At 42.5% G+C, this 22982-nt stretch overlaps 1 long non-coding RNA gene and 1 pseudogene across 1 annotated transcript; one reads left to right on the top strand and one right to left on the bottom strand.

The window, feature by feature from the left end:
- Positions 1-362: 362 nt before the first annotated feature.
- On the top strand, positions 363-14256 carry LOC116570008 (annotated as a pseudogene).
- Positions 14257-18430: 4174 nt separating this feature from the next.
- LOC116570505 lies at positions 18431-22016 on the bottom strand. Its single transcript, XR_004277449.1, has 3 exons — positions 21977-22016; positions 19859-20065; positions 18431-18774 (listed from the first exon to the last, which is right to left on the bottom strand). It is a non-coding gene; the product is annotated as an uncharacterized LOC116570505 (long non-coding RNA).
- Between the last annotated feature and the right edge of the window lie 966 nt (positions 22017-22982).

Below are 22982 nucleotides of genomic sequence, written 5' to 3'. Positions count from 1 at the left end.
AAAGACCATGAGGCCTCAGGGCTCCAAGGCACAAGAGCTTGGAGAAGGGGATGCAAGACTGGGAATATCCTAATGGAGAACAGTTTCCCTACTAAATATGTGGCGTTGAAGAGGTTCCCTACTCAGGACGTGAAATTGAAGGTAAAGCTGTGAAGCCAGCCTTCCCAGACCCTATCACAGAAGAGTTAGCTTCCTCCTGAAAGCCTTTCACAGAAGGGTCAGCTTCCTTCTGAAAGTCTTTTCAGTAAAAAAATGAAGGATATTTTGCAATGGCTTCCTCCTGGGAAAAAATGTAAAAGGCAAAACTCCCAGGAGAAGCCCACTCCCCTATCATCTGTGGAAAGCAAGCTGCCTTTACTGGGATGCCCGAAGCTCAGAAAATCATGACAGCCGTTGGGAAGTTCCAAGAGGAGAGAATGAGGCATCGGCATGCAATAGGCAGCACCTGCCCTCAGCAGCCCATTCCCTCCCCAACCAACTTTGGGAAAACTCAGCAGAAAACACAAGTGCAGGCCCAGGTACAGCCTGTCCCAGGGTACCCTTTCAACTACAGGGTTAATGCCCATAAGGAGACGAATACCGGGTCCTGCCAGCAAGAAGCCGTTTTTGCTGGCCAAGGCCTTACTGGAAGTAGTAACAGACAGCTCAGAAACAAGGACAGACAGCCTCAGAAAGCTGTGGCATTTCAGGACCAGCTTCTGCATCAGAGGTATCCCCTCTCCATCCCTTCAGGGAGCCTGCGCCCCACCCAAATGCTGCCTGCGGGCATCAGGCTGCTCCGTGGCCTCCCGTCACTCTCAGGACTCCTGAAGGAACTGTGTGCAGAGATGTATCTCTACTATTTAGATAGAAAACTTCTCCAGAATTTCCAGTGAGAGGGTTTTGGGGGGCATTTCCTACACCAAAATAATCGCTTGTGAGGAATAAATATTTCCCTAGTAATAGTGATGTCTGTTCTGTGTACTGTCTTGGGAGCATGGGTTTTGGGGAACTCAGTTCCTGCTGTTACTGATTGCTTCCTTTGGTTTCTAAAAGGTGACCAGTCTCGTGGAGTTCTTGAGAAATATGTATCATGTGCCCCCAAAAGTCCCCAAAAGCCCATTCCCTCTCTGATGAAGTTTGAGGAGATGCACTCTCTCTCCTGTCCCATGGCTTAGACTCCCTGAAATTGTATAGTAGCTCACACCTCTCCCCTCACTGAATGTTTTCCATCTTTTACAGCAAGTCTTCTATATCTGAGGAAGATCAAAGACAGGTATAGTTTTCAGAAAATGATTAAGCCACTGTTTCTTCACTGTTATTGTGTTACAGTAGCTTAATCATTATTTGGAAGTCAGTGATCTGAGGATTCCACAGGTGGGTAAACTCAAATGTGTTTTCAGGAGGCGGGGTGTTGTTTGGGTTGATTTTGGGCTGGTTGGGTTAGCATCAGAGAATACCCTAGATGATGCTGAAGAATCTTTCCTGTTAGTCACGTTAAACTTGACATTGAGGTTTCCAGTGAAAGTGCTTCCCTTTCCTGGGTGTTTCTTCAGGCTGCTGGACTGAGGATGTTTTTTGCAGAACCAAAGCATCACTTAGATGTTAGTGATAGGAATGTTGACAAGGCAGCTACCACCTTCCAGGATAAGACACCTTTGATGAAATGAAAAGGTGAAAGAGGGACCTTGCTGGTAGAACAAAAGTTTATGTCTACTCATCCCCTTCTCAGGACCCTGTCCCGCTCCCCTCCTTCCTCAGTCTGATCCAGGCACCACCACTTTGAGGCAGACTGGAATCTGGCACAGCCTACCGATGCCTTATACCAAAAAGGTTCCTTGAGTATGCAAGCAATACCTGCAGGCTGTCAGGCATGGCATCCCCTTTGGGGAAAGGTGATCTTGGTGCCTGCATTCCATCCACACTTGATGACAATATATAAGATACGGCCTTTACTATGGCTAGGGATGGCGGTTTGCCACCTTCAATATTCACGGCCTTAGTGGAGCCTTGGTAGCTCTTCCCCAGAAGACGTGCAACTTCTGAACCAGAGGTGAGTTCTAGACTGTGTACCAGGATACAGATGTTTGGGGGCTTATCATGGAACTCCACAGAATGCTTTTTTTTGGGGGGGGGGAGGGCATGATGGCACACATTCCCATACAACAGGGCTCTGGAGGGAAGACAACTCCACCTCAGACTGGGACTCAAAATGGGGTGAGTGTGCTAGAGAACACCTGAGGTAGTCTTCTGGACAGTCTCAGGACTGCTCAGGGCTAAAACAGAAAACCAGGTGTCCATGACCTCCCTCACTACCACACTTGTAGCTTTTTGTCCAGGTTATCATTGACCCTACACTATCTGAATGTTGGGGTCACAGAAAGAATGCAGATTTGATGCAGTGGAGGCCCTGAGGGGGACATCTATGCAGACAGACCAGCCAATAACGCAGCCCGCTGGTTCCTACATAATCTCATTTTAGGGTCCATTATGGCCAATCCAGTGTACTTCACGCCACCCATAGAGCTTATTACTGGCAATACTTCTGCCACCGGGAATACTATAGTCTGACATTCTGTTCCTTTTCCTCATGCCCCTGTCCTTCCAGCTTATATGTCCCTGTTAATTTTTCTACTCCACAGCACCCACTTTCCACTTCTTGCCTATCCAGCAAGGCCTTGTTCTTCCTTTCCTCACTGATGGGTTGTCGGGTAACCAACATGTAAAAAGCACCAGTCCAGCATAGGAAATAGAGTCCATGGTACTGTAACTGTTATCTGGTGACATGTGGTAGCTGCAGTTGCAGTGAGCACAGCACAGCATAGAGTTGTATACCTGACACTAATGTGATATTGCATCAGCCATTCTTCAATTAAAAAAAAACCCAACCAACCAACAAACAAAAAAAACAGGCTCCAGTACAAGTGGACCCCATCTAATTCCCTTCAGTTCTTCCTGTCTGGAAGAATCTAATCTCTCTGCCTTTTTGGAAGTGCCTTTCTGTATGTAACTGATGACCATTGGATTAAATCTCCCATGTCAAAACTGAGTCTACTCACAACTGAGTCTATTGATGCCACATGAAATTCAGCCCCAGCACTACCTGGAAATCATTCATTCATTACACAAATCCTTATCCAAATCCCACTAAGGTGAGCAAAATAAATGGAGTTAGGTCACTATTTCCTTAGTACATTCTCTCTTCAGTGTTCTCAGATCTAATTTGTTTTATTTTAAATTTCATTTGAGAGAGAGCATGAGCACAATCAGGAGTACTGGCAGAGGTAGAGGGAGAAGCAGGCTTTCTGCCAAGCAAGGAGCAGGACTCAATCCCAGGACACCAGGGTCATTGCCTGAACTGAAGGCAGATTCTTAACTGACTGAGACACTCAGAGTGGCCCTCAGATCTATTTCAAATTTCCTTTATTTTCCTCAAACTTAGGCCATCTTCACTTGCCCAGCAGATGTACTGGACCACAGTTCACAGAGGGGCAAGAAAGCAGTGATTGAGCCTCTCAAAAAACAAAACAAAACAAACTCAAATCCTTCCCAAAAAATCTCCCCATTCTTCTTTTCCTATTATATGGAAAGAGGACTCCTTCCCAATCTCAAAGGAAATATACTTTTCTGAAGTGTCTTTATTGAGAGAGTTAACTTCTAGTCTTGATGGACTGATCTACCCTTGCCAGGTCTCCTCCTGACTCCTACACCCTGTCCTTATGAGGCACCCAACATCTTTTTTTTTTTTAAATGATTTTCACTACAGAAATGTTTAAACATGTCCAAGAGCACATAGAACAATATAACTTCCCACATATCTGTCACCCAACTTGCACTGTTATCATTGGGTGGGGGCCATACACTGATTAAAGTGGAAACGCCCTTTTAAATCTTGCCATCCATCTCTGAGACATATGCTATGTGTCCACGTCAAAGCTCTCACATTGCTTTGATATTCACCACCTGTGGAACACCCTTATTCACAACCGGTGTACATAGAATTGGTGACAAAAAGGCACTGGGCTTTAGAGGCTTTGGCAATCAGTTCTGCTCTGCCTTATAGTCAACCCTGAGGAGCCATTTGAGTGAATTCCTCAACCCCACACAAGAAGTAATCTTCGGAGCAAATTCAGGGCAGAATTTCATTGTCGTTAATCACTCAGTAACTGTAATTGCAAAAAGTCAAGAGGAAAACTGTATATGTTGTTAAAGACTTGACACTATGTGTTTTCAAATATTTAGAAGAAAAATATGTCCTGTTATTTTCCAAATAAACTACTATGTTTCACCTTAAATGAAGTAGATCAAAAACTCCCCTCTTTTCAAAATGGCATTAAAAGTAAAAGATTAGATGAAAATTTCTCAATATCATTAATCATCAGGAAAATGCAAATCAAAATATTTACCAAACCTTCAAACCCACAAGGATGACTGAAATCAAAATGAATAGAAATGTTGGTGGGAATGTGAAGAAATTAGAACCCCCACACAATGTTGGTGGGAATGAAAAATGGTACAGCTATTTTAGAAAACAGTATGGCAGTTGTTCAAAATGTTAGGCATAGGGTGAACATAGGACCCAGCAGTTCCACTTCTTGGTATATACTCACAAGAAATGAAAACATAGGTCTACACAAAAACTTGTAAACAAATGTTCATAGCTATCTTATTTATGAGGTCAAAAGATGGAAACAATTCAAACATCTGACAACTGAGAAATGGGTAAATAAAATATAACATATCCCTATGATATAATATTTTTTGGCCAAAAAGGCCAAAAAGCCAAAACAGGGATAACCTTGAATACACGTTAAATGAAAGAAGCCAGTCACTAATGACCACATATGATTCCATTCACATGAAGTGTCCAGAATAGGGAAATCTAGAAACATAAAGTAGATTCATCTTCGAGTTGGAGGAAGGAGGGGGGAGGAGAATGATAGCAAAAGTTTGCAGATTTGTTTCCCTTAAGTCATGACAATGTTTTAAAATTGACTGTGGTGATGCCTATACTGAAAATCAAGGAATTATACATGTTAAATGGGTAAATTTTATGGTATGTGCACTGCATTTCAATAAAGCTGTTAAAACAAGTAAAAGATTTAAAAATTAATGCTTAAGGATGACAAAAAGGGGAGCATAAAGGACAAAAGTTGTCAACACAGTTTTGGAAGATGGAAATCTGGTGGAGGAGTGGAAATTGACTACCAGAGCAAACGAAGTGCTGGCAAATCAATTCACACTGCAAAACCCATGAGACATGCAACCTGGTGGCACTAGAGAAAAAAGAATTAGGGGTTCCATGTTGGTAACCATGTTGAACTATTGTTCTTTGTTGTTTGTTTTATATAGCATGTAACTTCTAAAATCTTTTTTTTCTTTTTTTTCGAGGGGGGTGGTCTTTGCCAGTTTTGTAAAACTCTGTTGAAATATTAGCATGTTTCAAATGTGCAAAGAAGATCCCAGGTTTCTTGCAATAGACAGAATCTGAGACAACTGTTTTAAAGTTAGCATTGCACACCTGGGGTCAGGGTATGGTGGAGGCAGTAGTTTCTGAAATCAAAGCCAGAAATCTCAAAGGTTGGGTTAAATTCATTTTTAAAATGTATTTAAAAATAAAGTTGTGGTGGGGCACCTGGGTGGCTCAGTGGGTTAAAGCTGCTGCCTTCGGCTCAGGTCATGATCCTGGGGTCCTGGGATCGAGCCCCGCATTGGGCTCTCTGTTCAGTGGGGAGCCTTCTTCCTTCCCTCTCTCTGCCTGCCTCTCTGACTACTTGTGATCTCTGTCAAATAAATAAATAAAATCTTTAAAGTTGTGGAAAAGTTGCATAGATGGTAAAGCCATATACCTTTATCCAGATGTACGTATTAAGATTTCGACCTGTTTACAATCTCTCTTTTTCTCCTTCACCTTCTCTACATATAAAACACATATATGCATATGAAAATTATGCATACATTCTTGAATATTTGAGAATATATTTAATGCATCACATACTTTCTCCCTGAATATTTCATAGAGTATTTCTTATTAAAAAGAATATTCTCTGGCAGCACACTAATCTCCTATGGCAAATTTCACATTGATCTTAAACTTTTAACTAATCTCCCACTCAAATTCCATTTTTATCAACTTATCAAGTAATGTCCTGTGTGTGTGTGTGTGTGTGTGTGTGTGTGTAAACCTCCTTATAGGAGTTAGTCTAGGATGACGTACTACATCCAGTTGCTGTGTATCTTTAGTTTCCTTTAATTGGGATCAGTTTCTCAGCCTCTTTTAAAACAAGGCCTGGTTTGAAAAATCAATTCGATGTGCCATATTTATAACCGCTTTTCACCTGAAAATTTTTTTGGGTGGAGCTAATCTTGCTCAGACTTTAAAGTATGCTTTTATAGTAGTGAGACCTAGGGGTCTTAGGGACAGTTAAGACTACACTTTCTGTTTAAAAACAATTCCAGAAATTCAAAGATATGTGGAGGGATTTTTAACGTACATACGTCCTGCAGTCAAGGGAGGGTATGTGAAGTGGGGCGGGCTAGAAGTGTGCTTTCCTTTGGGAGAAACAATGGTGAAGCTGTGGACACAGGTTAAGAGAGGAAAAGAAGGCTGTCATTACTGGCAAATCCTTACAGGAAGGTTTGGGTGTCTAGGGCTAACGATTGGGTGGGAAAGGATTGGGTGTCTAAGGCCAAGACTGATTCATCAGCGAGAGAATGTAGGCAAGTCAAGTAAGGAAATGATACATGGCTTAATTTCTATAGTTTATAATCTAAATAATGAAGTCATACTGGTTCCAACTATTAAATGACTAGGTAGTGTGGGGAGAGGAAATAAATACATATAGCCATCAACAAAAATGACATTAGTATTTAACAATGGTAGAGATGACAATAAGGTATTTTGGTGAAAAGGTAGAAACTATGTAGGAAAAACAGTTTTCATGGAAGAAATAAACACAGGTGTCATTCAAAAAACCAAAAGGTATTGCTAGGTATAGTTACAGTTGTGCTCATTAGACATTGTGCTAGAGGAGCTCACTTCCTAAATCAAGGTGAGTTTGGTCTGCTGTGATGCAGCACCCTTGCTCTGTAAAATAAAGGAACCTTTAAAAATGTTGGGGGGAGAATGGGGACTTGACAGAGGGAAAAAGGAGCAGGAGGGAGAGACACTATACGTGTGGAAGAGAACCTGTAGGGCGTGAATAGCCTAAGAGGGATTTGGGGAAATGAAAGAATTACTCAAAGTTTTTAAGTTGTTTGCCTCAGTTCCATGGGTGTGTCGTGCCCTTGTCTCCCTCTTTGTCATGCTTTCTGTTGCTTGGTACAGGCTGTTCTGCTTTCTCATGCTTTTTAGTGAACTTTTGAATACTTTTTGGTATTCAGTACTTTTGGATACTTTTGAGGATCTATGGGGGTGGGGCTGCGGCTGAGTCTATTTCTGACTTCATACAGGGAAAAATGCATGAGGGAGAGCTGCGGCTGAAGGCAGAGTAGATCTTGAGGGTGTAAATCCCGGGGTAGAGCAAACCTTCAGAGATGAATTGAGGTTCAAAGTGAGATCATCAAGTAGAGAGAAGGGTCTCAGGTAATATCAGGGTAACAGGGGACTGAGAACATTTCACTAAGGTAAATATATGATATGTGACTAGGTAGAGCAGGAAGGTAGGTTGGAGGCATCTAACAGGCCAGGAAGGATGGACACATCTGCTGGGCTGGATAGTGGGGGAAGGGTTGCATGTGAGTTTCTCTCTCCTGTGCTGTCCCCTCCCCAGCACTCAGGAACCTTTGGTGTCTATACTAAAGCCCTGTGATGTGGGCCTGGAACTCTAGTCTAGCACATGCATTCTCCATGCCCAGCTGCCTGAGGCAGGAGCGCACTTGCAATGATGTGAATCATCTTTGTCTGAGAAGCCTTATTGAACCATGGCTGAACTCCAATTACACTTGCTCAGTCTTCCCATCCTTGCCTTCCTGGGTCGGGTGGGGCTCCTCCTTCTGGTGCTGTGCTACCAAAAGAGGAAACCATGTTTACCAGTATTTTGGAAACAGAGATGTCAATCAGGTAAGTAAAATCCCTCAGAGATACTAAATCTTTCTTTTCAAATAGATGAATTTGAAAACAACTTCCAAATGATGCTTTTGCTGAATCTTACAAGTTTTAAGTAATTTTTTTTTCTATTTTATTTTATTTTATGAGTCTCTATACTCAGTGTAGAACCCAAGACAGGGCTTGAACTTATGACCCTGAGATCAAGACCTGAGCTGAGACCAAGAGCCAGATGCTTAACTGATTGAGCCACCTAAGTGCCCCTTCAGTAGTATTTTAATTTTCATTTGGTTTAAAATATTTTTTTTTCTTTTGAGTCTCCTTTCTTGGCCTGTGTATTAATTGTGTGTCATTTAATCTAATCTAAACATGTTGGGATTTCCAGCTATCTTTCTGTAGTTGATTTCTAGTTTAAGTCTACTATGGTCTGAAAACATACTGTGTGTGATTTCTTTTTTTTTTTTAATTTTTAAAAAAAAATTTTATATTAACATATAATGTATTATTAGTTCTAGAGGTACAGGTCTGTGAATTGCCATGTGTGTGATTTCTATTTTATATTTGTTAAGGTGTGTTTTGTGGTCCTAAATATGGTCCCTCTTAGCGAATGTTCCATGTGAGCTTGAGAAGTATGTGTATTCTGTGGTTGGATGAGGTATTCTATAAATGTCAATTACAGCAAGGTGATTGATGATGTTGTTTGGGTCAACTTTATCTTTACTGGTTTTCTGCCTGCTGAATCTGCCCATTTCTGAGAGAGTGCTGTTGAGATCTCCAACAATATCAGTGGATTCATCCATTTTTTTCTTTTTTTTTTGCAATTATACTAGTTTTTGCTTCACATATTTTGACACTATGTTTTTACATGTGTACTTGTTAGCGAGTGTTCTATCTTCTTGGATAATTGACCTCTTTGTTGTTATATAATGCTTTTCTTTACCCCTGATAATTTTCCTGTTGTGAAGTCTGTCAAAAATAATAGAGTTACCCCTATTTTCTTTTCATTAGTGTTAGCATGGTATATTTTTTTCTGTTTCTTTGTTTTTAATCTATCTGTATCTTTATATTTAAAGTGAATATTTTATAGACAACATAAAATTAGTTCTTTTTTTTAATGTGCTCTGACAGTCTCCTCTTTTAATTGGTGAATTTAGACCAGTTCCACTTAGTGATATTATTTTTTTTAAGGTTTTATTTATTTATTTGACACAGAGAGAGAGAGAGAGAGAGACAGCACAAGTAGGCAGAGCAGCAGACAGATGGAGAGGGAAAAGCAAGCTCTCCACTGACCAGGGAGTCCCATGCAGGGTTCAGTCCTAGGACCCCGGGAACATGACCTGAGCCGAAAGCAGCCACTTAACCTACTGAGCCACCCAGGTGTCCCAGGTGTATTTTAGGTATAGTAGGATTAATATCTTTATCTTGTCTTTACTGTTTGCTATTCATTATACCTCTCCTTCCCCTCTTTTTCTGCTTTTAAATAAGTATTATATATAATTGTATTTTCTCGCTTTTGTTAGTCTTTCAATTATTCTGTTTAAAAGTCTTTTAGTGGTTGTCCTAGTGTTTGTAATATATATTTACAACTACTCTAAGTCCACTTACATAAAATGTTATACCACTTCATAGTGTAGGAGTGTCCAATCCCTCCTGTCCCTTGTAGCATTGATGCCATTCATTTTACTTATCCATATACTAAAATCACCCAACACATTATTATTATTAGGACAACTGAGAATAAGATAAATTAAAGTTTTATTTGATCATCATTTATTCCTTCATTTCCTTTATGTAGATCTGAGTTATTTTCCTTCTCCTCAAAGAACTTCTTTTAACATTTATGCACAGTAGGTCTGTTGCTGATGAATTCCCTATTTTATTTGTGTACGTTTTTATTTCTTTTTTACTTTTGCAGGATAATATCACTAGATATAAAATTTTGGATTGATGGTTGTTTCAACACTAAACATTTCACTCCAATTTCTTCGTTTCATGGTTTATGATAATATGTCATAGTTTATATGTTTTTTCCTCTAGAGGTAGGGTTTATATTTCCCCCTGGATTCTTTCAAAATTTTATCTTTCGTTTTCCTACAGTTTGAATATGATTTGTCCAGGTATAGACTTTTTTAGTATTTCTCTGCTTGGTGTACTCTGAACTTCCAAAATGTATCACTAACTTGTTATTAATCTTGGGAAATCCTTGGCCATTATTACTTCAAACTTTTTCTGTTCTGTTTTCTTCTGGTATTCCAATTACATATCTATTATACAGTTTGAAACACAGTTCTTGGATATTCTAGATTTATCTAGATTGGATATTCTAGATTAGCACTAATAAAATTCTTTTTCTCTTTGTATTTCAGTTTGGAAAGTTTCTACTGTCATATATGCAAACTCATATATTCTTTCCTTACTGTATGGAACCTACAGATAAGTCAATCAAAGGCACTGTTCATTTGTCATACTGCTTTTGTTTTCTAACATTTCCTTTTGATTCTTTCAGGGAATTTCGCTCTCTTGGCTGTTCTTGTATGTTTTTGCATGTAGTCTACCTTTTCCATTAAAGCCCTTAACATAATAATTGTGGTTATTTTAGATTCCACATACGAGAATTCTGAAATTTGTCATATCTGAATATGTACCTGATGCTTGGTTTGTCTTATCAGTTTGCTTTTTCTTGCCTTTAGCATGGCTTTCAAAGTTTCTTTGAAAGCCAAACATGATGTCTTAAGTAATCGGAACTGAAATAAACAGATTTTAATGTGAAATATTACGTTAATCAGGTCAGGTGTTGGGGTGGGTTCAATATTTATGGTAGCTATGCATATCAGAGCCTGCAGTTTCCTCTAATGTCCTTGTTTTTGTCTCCCCTAGTGTCTTTAGGTTTCCTTAACTTTCCCTAAATAGAAACTATACATTGCAGCTCTGTTTAGCTATGAGCCTGTTCCTACACCAGAGCCATCAATACTGTATAGCAAGGTGTCAGGGGAGGAGATATGATTAATCATTCATCTTTTAATGGGCTTATGTCCCTGGACTATGATGTTCACTAGTGTTTAAAAGTTTTTGTTTTGTTTTGTTCCACTCTGTCGATGAGAAAGGAAGCCTAGAGGGGGCTGCTGTATTTGGGTAATTTACCTTCTCCCATGGGGCACAACACTCTGGTAGGCTTTTCCCATTGAGTAGGTTTATGTTATGGAAAACACTCTGGGAATACTTCACAATGTTTTCAGAATGGGTTACCTTTCTCTTTTCTCTCCAACACCACATTCCCCTGACAGAAACTTGAGCAATTTTTTTTTCTTTTTTTTTTTTTTGGTAACTCTATTGTGAGAACTTGGTTGGGTTACTGGTAATGTAACCCATAAATAAATGGGGGTTCCCCCATTAGATTATGATCCCAGGAATTTCTCACTCTCATGCTAGCCCATATGCATCCTCCAGCAATTTGTCAAAGTGTCAGTTTAAGTGTTCCTACCAGGAGAGCTGTGTTGAGCCTCCAGTGCTTCTGTTTCAGGTAAGTGAATCTTAGGTATGATTTTATGCACTGACACTCTCAGAAGATTTGAGGTAGTGGTTTACCACTATGGTTCCAAGAAATGTCATTGGGTTTTAGTCTGTTCAGCATTTTGCTTCTTTCACAGACTGAAGTGATGACTCCCAGGCTTTTTATTTTATTTTATTTTATTTATTTTTTAAAATATTTTATTTATTTGACAGAGATCACAAGTAGGCAGAGAAGCAGGCAGAGAAAGAGGAGGAAGCAGGCTTCCCACTGAGCAGAGAGCCCGATGTGGGGCTCAATCCCAGGACCCTGGGATCATAACGGGTGCCAAAGGCAGAGGCTTTTAACCCACTGAACCACCCAGGTGCCCCTGACTCCCAGGCTTTTTAAATATTAGATCTGGAACCAGAAGTTGCCCTTCAGAGAATGACTATTTTCCTCTTCCTCTTCCCACATTTCTAAATGAGTTTGGTAGGGTCAGAGAAACACCTAAAATGGGAAGTCTAAGGAAAGAATAAACATTAACTCCTCTAGGAAAAGAGATTTGATAGGGCGAAGGATTAAGGAAGCACTAAGGTTTCTACTTGAAACTCATAGTCTATTTGGGTATGGTGGTGGGTCTTGGGTAAAAGCCCAAACATAATGATTCTGCAGTTCTAAATTGGGTTATTTGGAGAGTATGAGGTCTGTGTAAATAAACAAAATTTCCCAGGTCTTGATCATGAGTCACATTACGATGTCAAGCATCACTCAATCAAGCCTGCCTTTATGTTGGGCTGATCAGGAGAACAGTGCTGAGCCTCTGAGAAGAGACTGGGGTCTGAGCTATAGCCTAGGATACAGGGTCTACCTAAGGGAGCACAGATGTGAGTCTCAGGCTTCAGTTTCTATGTCCTGATTGAACAAAGAACTTCTGAGTGAGAATATCAAGTGTGGACCTCCCAAATAAAATCCTCCTTTGTTTTTCAAAGTAAATATGGAAAGTATTTTATCACCCTAAAAATTGAGAAAAGCAAGGAACACAAAATTCTACAAATTAAAATAAAGCCCTGGTATTCTTGGATCAAGAATATCTCCATTTCTGAGAGAAGAGTGAGAGATGAGTCCCCACCCCTCATTCTTTTCTTTTCATTCTAGCGTCAGGGCAGAGCCAAGAGGAGGAAAGGTGGGACTCTGAAAGGTAAGGTTCTGCCTATTCCACCTGAGCTCTCCAAGGCTGGCCCTTCCTGTCCTTTCCATGAGGGCCCAGTCCATGATCTCTGAGGATGCCAGACACATTCCCTCTCAGAAAACAGAGGCCTCAGAGGAGAGGCTCATGAAAATGCAGTCAGAGTGCAAAACCCTTCTCAGATTCCCTGCTCTGACCATGACTGAGCATGAAGCAGTAATGGATCTGGGCAATGGGTGCTATTCAATACATGGCCATGTGAGACGTTAAGAGTCAAAACTACTGAAGTTCTGAGACTTTGTGAAAGACCTGTGACATCATGGATACTCAGCTTCCTCTTTGAGGTAACCGTTGACCTATGTTTCACATAGGGCGGTTTTCAGTAACACATGGGATAGATAATACATATAAAAGCCCACTGTGAATGATCAAATAATGCAAGTCTTATTATTATCATTGATCATGTGACCTTGTATCCTAATTCTTGGGAGCTTTCCTAGTCGAATCTACCAAGGATATCTTTAAAGGACACTATATTCAGTCTTTTATAAGATTTCTCACTTCTATCTTCATCATTCTCCTGGTTTCCCAGGGTGGAAAACTTGCCAGGGAGAAATAAAGGAGGCAAGAAAGGTGCTTTCTCTTGTAAATAAAGGTGAGTAAACATTACCTTCTTTCCTGTACCCCTCTTTTAAGCAGAGTTTATGTATTTCTAGGGCCTCAGGGAAGCCTGGGATTGACATGGGATGGAAAATTCTCAGAATTTGAGTCTTAGGGATATTGGTAAGTGGGGGCTACCTTTGCCAGACCTGCCAGGGTCACATATGTTTCCTCAGGTCCTGGTTGCAGCTTTGTAACTCCTGTCTCCCACAGCCCCCTAGGCCAACGTCATGATATCATCCATTTTCGTCAACTATTATGTCCAGACCCCTTCTGTGGGTTGTGTAACAACACAACTGCTATTCCAGAGGCCCTGGAAGATGCTACTCCCTCTGTGATCCCCTTGGTTCCTACAGCTTCTGGGACTGAGTCATCATTCACTTCGTCTCCTGACTTCTCTGCAGTTGCTCCAGACCTAATACCAGGCTCTTTGCCTGAGTCTTCCCCCAATCCCTTCCATCTTCTCACCTAACCCAATGACCCCTTTAGCTGACTTTTTCTTACCCTCACCGCTAGGTACTCCCTCCCACTAGAGCCCAAAGCCTAGGATTCTTAATTCCCAGAGAACCATTCTATACCTCTACCCCCTGCCTTTCCTCCTTTCCTACCATATAATGCTCAGACAACCAGAGGCCACTTTACCTCTGAATACCATCTCCACTCTTGACCCCACCATTTCACAAGATAACAATCTCTTACCACATCTGTCTCAGACAAGGAATCCCACTGATTTCTTTGCTTGTCATCATGTGTACCACCAAGTCTGTTTCACCACTGCCAGACTGCCTTTTAACTGTGACTCAATCTAAATCAATTTCCATCTCACTGAAACCTGTTCCTGAGAAGTCATATCTAGATAGCCCCGGTGGGTTGTCTATATGTCCCAACAATTAAAGGTAGTGACTGTTCAAACCCATCGAGTTCAGAATTCTCCTATTGGCAGGTCCATGCCAAGAACATGTTCCTCCCCACATTATCACTCCGATTTTCAGCAAGAGCAAGTCTACCTCCATCAACCAGACACCTATCTCAGGAAAGACTCTGCTACTAAACACAAGGAGGCCAGTGGAATTTCTTTTCCTGCCTTAACATCCAGGCCCTCTTGGAGAGACAAATGGAGAAGAGAATGGCTTTCCAGATTTTAGAGAAGAAAGTAAAAGAGGAGGTGCCATTTTCCAAACAAATGTGGTCAGAATTCCAATGGACATCTTTAGGGAATTTGTTGCATCCTCTTGATGTACAGGTCACCACAGCCTCCAAAACTGGTTGGAACACTGAAGGCAAACCAGAGCAGCTCTCTATCAACAGCTCCTCTATGTCAAGGCTTTGGCAGAAAACTTGCATCAGAAATATAGCCAGCTCTTCTGGGGTCTTCCTTCTTTGCACAGTGAGTCCTTAGTAGCCACTCTCCTGTTTTCTAGTAGTATTTCCCTACCAGAGTCTCACTTTGTCTTATTCAATGGAATTCACAATATTTCCGCCACCAAAATGCAAGCACCTCCACCACTTCCTCATTCCCAACCATTTCCTCTTCCCATTGTATATCCCCAATCCTTGCCTCAAACCCTGTCCCCGCCCCACCCCTACCTTTCACTAATGTGAATACTCACACCCATTTTCAATCCTGCCTCCCAAACATACCACCTTCTTCACCCCAGATTAGGGACTGTGAAGTGTCTTTCCATAGATCCAAGAATGAATCAGATTCTCCTGTCTTGAATGAAAATCAACACCTGGGAAGGCACGTGTTGCAGAAGCAACAGGAAAGTTTGTGGGCTTTAGTCCCTGTGTTCCAGAACCTAAAGAAATCATTTGTCCTCAAGCTCCCAACCTTCCATTGGTTAGCCAGTCATCCCATGCCTATGTACCAGTCTCCATCCTGCCTGGCCATTTTCATATCATCTGTGAACCCCAGAACACTGGAGTTACATAACCCAAGGATGATAATCCCATGCTGGTGCCTCCATGACTCTAGAAATCTAGACTCCCTAGCAGTGATGGAGCCTCAGCATACATTATCAGAACTCTCTCAGCAAAAAGACAGACATGTTCGCTTATAATTCTCTGAGTTCCAGGGCCATAGTAACAGGGATCTAGCAAAGACTGAATTGAGTCTCCCCAGAAGTTTCCATGAGAGGGTCCAAACAACGTTTCAGCTAAGAAAGTATATGAGGAGGAATCTTGGGTATATCCTGGAGAAGAGTCCAGAAGACAGCCCACAGAGGATCTCAGAATGCCACCTAGTGAAGGGTCTGAGGGCTGCCTTGGAGACAACAAGGAACTGTGTGTGTCATTCAAGGAATTACTCAGGGAATGAATTATTAAATGTCTCAAGGAAGGACACAGACCAGAATGAAGTGAAAAGTATTCTTAGTTTACATATGAGCAAGAAGTTTTGGCAGATCACTGTGGGTAGGATTCCTATAGGTGTGTTTTATTCTTGGCTAGCTGATGACAATACATTGCCTTTCTCTGGGAGTTCCCAGACTGCTCCAGAAAACACAGATTCTAAAAAGACATGGTGGGTAGGGTTTACGGCCAGAGCATCACTCTAGAGCATTCTTTTCTTGATCCCAGTACATGGCAGGTGTTAGAGGCTCATATTATTAGATTTCACATGAGTGAGAGGTGGGGTGTACCCCTCAGGGTTCTTGAATCCATAAAATTCTATATGTTGAGAGAAGCCAAAATATGGCCTCTTCCCCAATTTGACTTTTCCTCCTCAGCCATGCATATTTCTGGGGTGGATTCCATAGCTGAGTTTTTAAAACCCCTTGAGGGAAGTTCTAAACCTTTTTTGGGAAACAGCGTGCGAACAACAAAGTCAGTCCCCACTGCAGATCATCCTCTCCCCACTATGTCATCTGTGGGCAATGAAGGAAAGTGGGGCCTGAAGGCATCACACTCTGACACTGACCATAAGACTGCAGAGTGTATCCCAATAGCTGAGTGGGGCAGCCAGACTTTTCAACTCCTTCCACAGAGCATCAGAGCTCAAGTGAGAACCAGTGAGACTGGACAAGACAACACATGTGGCCCAGAGTTACCCACAAGTCAAGCTGGGGCTGGACATAAGAATGTGAGTTCCAGTAACAGAGTAGAAATGCAACAGGGCAAAGTGATGGTGGAGAAGAACTTACAACATTTTGCCATGTCCAACCTGTCCAGGGATATATTCGACACCAAGGAACTCTGTACCCTTCAATCCCAATCTTGTGACACCTTGACAAGCAGTGAGTTGGGAAGCTCCAAGATGATAAATGTCAACATGAGTTAAGTAGAAACTGCCCTCACCACCGAACACCCCTCACCAAAAATACTGGTTTCCCTAGATTCTAAACTATCAGATCTGAAAAGACAGATCCTGAGTGAGTTAAAGTTTAAACTAAAGAGTGAGGAGCATAACCAGGCTCAAGGATGTCCCACTGACATGCCCCTTCCTTCAAATAGTTTGACTTCCAAGGCTTCACTGACAGTCCTAGGGTGTGTGCAGTGGGGACATGGAAGCATCCCAGGTGCTGCACGTCCAAATGAAGGACAGCAGAATTAGCACGGAGGAGAAGGAGGAATACTGGGACTCAAAACTGGCCTTCTGTAAGAGCCAGCCTACAAATTTCTCACAAAGTAAAAGTGCAAAGAAAGTAGTCCTCAGGAACCCAAAGCAAGAAAATGCAGAAGTGAGGACACAGGAGAAGGGACATCTGTAGGCAGAGAGGAGAGCCTCCATACTGAGGACAGAAAATTAGAGCATGCTTCCTCAACTCTGTCACAAAATGAACAGTTTCCTCTTGAAAGTTACTTCAGAAAAAAGATGAGGCAATTTTCTCAGTGAATCAATTCCAAGAAAAAAATCTCAGGGCATCAGGAAAGTCCCCAGCATAAAGCCAAGTTCATGTCCACCTTAGCGCAGCACCAAGACCCAGTTGAAACTGTGGCTACTTTTGGGCGTGATCTGCCTCCTGAAGCTCACAAGCTCACTACCACTGGGAAGGTCCTAGAAGAGAAGCTTCTATGTATGTATGTATGTATGCTGAGGAATGCATGTATGTATCTGAGGCCTCAGAGTTAAGCCAGCAGCAGGAGGAACTACAGGCCCAGGTAGGGCCTGAGAAGAGACCTCCCTCCAAATATCGGCTCTTTCTGACCCACAACAAGAGAAAGGGGCAAGTATCAAGTCCTGCAGCCAAGAAGCTGTCTGTGTTGACAAGAACCATCCTACAGGTATCAGACAGGAGAGAGACAGGGTCAGACAGCCCCGGAAAGCTGAGACCTTCGAGAATCAGCTATTAATCCAGAGTCAATGCCCTTCTTCTCTGCCTTCTGGGGAGTCTGTGCCTCATCCAAGCCCCACCTTTGTGCATCAAGTATGCCAGGTCCTTTGGGCCACCAGGGGTGACCCTGATGAAAGTAGTGTGTTTAGCGATTTGACTCTTCTACTCAGACAGAAAATGCTTCTCCAGCACTTGCAGGGAGAAAAATGTCCCTAAAGAAATCATTCAGTCCTTGTTGAGAAAGCCTCACAGTTTTCATGACAATATATCCTCTGATGAGAACAACCTTCAGCACAACAAAGAATATTCATCCTCCTCAATAAACATTTCTTCTAATAGAGAGTGGTGTTCTCTGTGTGCTGCACTGGGACTGGGGCTGGGGCTTGCAATCAGAGAAAGGAAGCAGTGTGTTCAGCTCTTAGTAGTTAACGCTTTTGGCTTCTACAAGTATACCAGTCCCTTGTACAAATCCTGACAGTGGCCTTCTCAGTTTTATCCTGAGGTCCTTTATTTGATCCTGCTCCAATATCCTGTATTTAAAACATTTACTTTTTTTTTCATAAAAAGGATAATGTGCTTACTCTGAAAATCTTCAGGCCTTTACAAATAGTGAGAAAAACCCTTAAAGTCTAGAACTTGATTAAAACTGTCTTTCATCTGCTCCCAAACTATTTGTCCGGTAGGATACTATGTCAGCTAGGCCTCACCTCCTGGAGGCTACTCAGGCCCAATGATACCTTTCAACATATGAATATACGGGATAGTCTTTGAGCATGAAGACAGTAACTCCAGTGATGTTGTCTTCCTATATGGTGCCCGCCTTCCCGGACATGCAACATTTTACCCCAAGGTTATAGTAATTGAGGGGTGGTGCATTAACTATCTATTGCTGTGTAATGGATATTCCAAAATTTAGTGGGTTAAAAAGTATATACTTATTATCTCATGGCTTTTGTGGGGCTACTACATTCTCACCTGGAGGCTTGACTGGGGAAGGACCAATCTCCGTACTCATTCACATAGTTGCTGGCAGGATGCAGTTCCTCAAAGTCTGTTGGAATGAGATCTTCAGAACCTTGCTGGCTCTTGGCTGGAGCTGGCTGGTTCCTTATCAAGTGGGCTTCTCCAGCATGGCAGCTTACTTCACCAAAGCAAGGAGAGAGTTTGCAAACAAGAGAGAAGTTACAATCTTTTGGAAACTAGTAATGGAAATGACATCCAATCACCTTTCCTTTATCTCTCAGAGGCAAATCCAGCCTATGCTTAAGGGGAGGTGTAATTACACAAGGGTGTGAACACCATGAGTGGGGATGATTGGAATCTTCTCAGAAGTTTTCTTAATGCAAGGGTTTCTTCTTGGACACCCTATTCAGTTTGCTGAAGCAAACATGGCCAAAGTTGCCATGTGGATCTTTGTCCTCATTCATGTCCAAGTCATCAAGGTCAAAACTGCTTAACGGCTAAATGAAGTGGCACTGGTAAGTCACCATCAAAGAGATTGGAGCATCCAAAGGAAGGAAGAAAAGGTGACATAGAGAGGTCAAGGTAGTTTGGGTTTATCCTCAATGGTTAATGAAAATAAACCCTGAGAACCACCCGACTTACCAGTGTTCCAACTGGGGGATGGGGAGGGAAGCTGGTGTAATATGGCTCATCCAGCTCTACCACAGTCTCTCTCTTTTGCCCTAGCTCCCAGACCTTAGGTGTGCAGAAGTAACTTTCAGCTTCTGTAGACCTAGCCAACATTATAGAGAAAGGGAACCCTACAGGTTGCAAGGTTTAATTTCTGTTCTTGTTAATATATTTAATATAGCACATCCATCATTTCAAGTTTAATTCTCACAGCTTGAACATCAGAGAGAATGGGTCACTCAACTTTTGGAAAAAGCAGTACTAGGGATCTTAGAGCACATACTACCATTTGGGATATTTTCCATATACCTATATCTTTAAGGCTCTGATGCCTGGGGACTCTGTCACACTCAGGCACCCATTCTTTCTGTGATCCCGGGGATCCTGACACCACACTGCCCAAGCTAGAATTCTGCCTGCTTCACAACCAAGGCATCTTTCAGACAGGGACATCCCTCACTGGAGTTGACTTCTGAAAGTTCTGATTTTGTTTCTGCTACTCACTTGCCTGTAGCCAGCTGATGGAGGCTCCCTATCCCCCATGGATTATCTTCCCATATATAGCCTTGGATTCCCTCCTTGGTACCTCCTACCTGGCAGAACATTGTCACTTTTCTGTTTGTAGAGTTGCAGGTGTTCTTTTCTATGATCTCCCCTTGATTTCGCAGGTGTTCGGAATGATTTGATGGCTATGTAGCTGAATTCCTGCAACCAGAGAAAAGTAAGGTCTCTTACTCCTCTGCCATCTTGGGCTGCAATCTCAATGCAGATTTCTTAATCCTCTCTCATAGAAGGGCAACCTGAAGGACAGAGGAGGTATTATATATTTAGTGGGCTAGCATGAAAGAGAAAGCCAGGAATGGAGAGCCCCCTTATACTGTGAGGAATTATTTGCATGTAAAAGATAGGAAATACAACTTCGCTGACTTAAAAGGAGAATCTGTTGACTTAGGTACCTAAAAATGTCTGGGAGTAAGGCTGGCCTAAGGTACAAGGGTTCATGTTGGGCCTCAAATGATGCCTTCAAGTTACACTTTCTATCCATTTCCTGGCATTCTGGATGGACTTTCTGTCAGTTTTGTATCTTGCAGAGTATCTTCCACGTTTTAAGTGTAGCTAAAAACGGTTGTGTCTCTCAGTAGTCCTTGCAGAAAATCCCACTGTGCCTTATTGGCTCCACTGTTGGCTCAGTTTTGCCCATCCCTGAACAATCACTGTTGTCAAAAGCACAATATCATCTTTTGAGTTATAGATGCATTCTTAAAATAGGAGTGTTAGGGAAAAACAACTCCACCTGCCCATAGACTGAGACTGAGAATGGGGTTAGTTCCCTAGAGATCAATAAAGGGACTGTTTTCAGAAGGTGAATGAATGCTAGGTATCAAAAATAAAACAGATATCTACTCCAGACCTCTTTCTCTCTGCCCCATTTCTGCTTTCTTGTCCAGAGTTATGTCATGACTAAAGCTTGGAGTTGCAGGAAACGCTGATTCTGAGGAGACTTAGGGATAAGAAGAGTCCCCAACATCCAGGTGGATAGAGTATCCAATAATCTGATCTCTCACTGTTCACCCCTTCTCATCCTTGAGTCCTTTACTTCCATTTCAGTTTAGTTATGGCCATATCCTAGAACTTATCACCAGGAACACTTCTGCCACCTGAACATACAGTCTGACATTCCACCCAATTTGTCCTTTCAGCTTATGCCCTCACTATGCCAATTCTTCAACTTAGTCAGGAACTACAAGACACTTTATACATCTCTCTGTTCATCTGAGAATGGTTTGTCTCGTTTCCTCCCTCTCCAAGGAAAACTTCATTGTTCATCACTTAATTCCAAACCTAAAGAGCTCTACTTTTTAAAAAAAATTTTTATTTATTTTTAAAATTTCCTTTCACTGTTACAAAATTCTGTGTTTACGCACCACACCCTGTGCCCCATGCAATACGTGCCCTCCACAATTCCCACCACCAGCCTCACCCAACCTCCCACAGCCTTCCCCTCCAAAACGCTGTTAGTTCCTCAGAGTCCACAGTGTCTCATGGTTTGTCTCCCCCTCCAACTTCCCCCAGCTCCCTGCTCCTCTCCATCTAAGAGCTCTACTTTTGACAGCTTTTCATTCGCCTTTCATCTGTCATGCGGGGCAAAAGTCAGTAGTGCCTTTTTTAGACCTGTATTCTAATAAAGGGGTGATTCATCTAGGATAAAATCAACACAAGTAATTATGTCGATAACACCATAAATACTATACTATAGTATTAGCTTCAGCAATCCCTAAAAACAACCCATTATTTCCTTCAGTGTTTAGTGTGCACTAGGCATTCTTCGAAGCATTAGGGGCACACCAGTGAAGGAAACAATGCTCCCTGTTTTAGCCAACCTCTGTGATTGTTCTTTAGTCAATTCTCTTAAGTGTTCAAAACGATTTCATTTTTGTACAATTTCTCCTGTCTCCTCATTCGTTGAGCGTATGTGCTGGACCACGGCAGGGGAATAAAAAGTCACCAGAACTTTTCATCATTAAAAAACTTCAAGAGTAACAATATCAACACATGAACATCTATCCCTTCTTTTTTCTTTCCTTCCTATTATACTGGAAGGTTTTCCTCGGGGATCTGTCCTTGCTTCCCAACCTATAACACTTTTTTTTCCATTGTTTGAATATTGGGCTTAGTCATCTACATTTCTCGAAAATTGAGAACATATTTACCTCAATACAGCCTAGCACACCAGCAGAGTTCAGAAACTTCTAGACAGAAGAGCCAGTAAGGAAAGGATTTCCAAGGGGAGGTTCCAACCCGCCTGCTCTGGGGGCGGAGCCACGCACAGGGCGAGTCGCACCTGGGGGTGTGGCTACGTACGGGGGAAGCCGCACCCTGAGGCGAGTCGCATCCAGGAGGGGACTGCATCCAAGGGCGGGCTTCATCTCGGGAAAGCCACACCCAGAGGCGGTATTACCCCAGGGTGAGCCACGCTCAGGGGCGGGTCACGTCGAGGTCGAGGCACACACGCGGCGGGGCTACTTGGAGGACGAGCCACACTTGGGGTGGAGACTGTGTCCAGGTCAAACCGTGCCAAGAGCTGGACAACGTTCAGGACAATGTGTCGGCGGGGGCGGACCATGTCCAGAGTGAGCCCATCTAGGTGCGGGGCTGAGGAGACTGTGGTGTTTGGCTTCTTCATGGCGGCGGTGCTGTACCGTCTGACTGTTAAGCATTTCACCTCAGTCTTCTGGATCCTGTCTCCATCACTTCTGAAAGTCGAGTTTTGATTTGCCTCAAAGTCAGATTTTGACGGAGAACTTCTGGATATCGGAACGACCTACCCTTCTACCCAGAAGGACCCTTCCCACAGTCTGCCTTTTCCATCCTGGCTGTTGGCTCTAGAGGCCTCTCAACGCCTAAGGGCCTCAGAGAACGTGCTTGGGGGTGGGGCCGCGCCTGGGCCACGCGAGCGCCCTTTGCGGAGGTCACTGGATGGAACTTGCTGAGGTGATCCTAGTAATGAATAGGGCGGCGATATGGACCCCTGTTAAGACTTCACCTTGTACCAGCTGCCTGCCCTTGTACAAGAAGCCTGGCTCGGATCTCATCTATTATTTGCAGAGATAATAATATCTGACAGGGGTGGCCCTGAGACGTGGAATGAAGTGAAACATTTAGAGTCGTGTTAAGGGTTGATGTTACTGAAGGGTTTGGGGCGCCTGTGGTGACCTC

Source organism: Mustela erminea, chromosome 12 (genome assembly GCF_009829155.1).
Source record: "Mustela erminea isolate mMusErm1 chromosome 12, mMusErm1.Pri, whole genome shotgun sequence".
Classification (NCBI taxonomy): Eukaryota; Metazoa; Chordata; class Mammalia; order Carnivora; family Mustelidae; genus Mustela; species Mustela erminea.
This window is presented reverse-complemented; position numbering and strand designations above follow the sequence as displayed.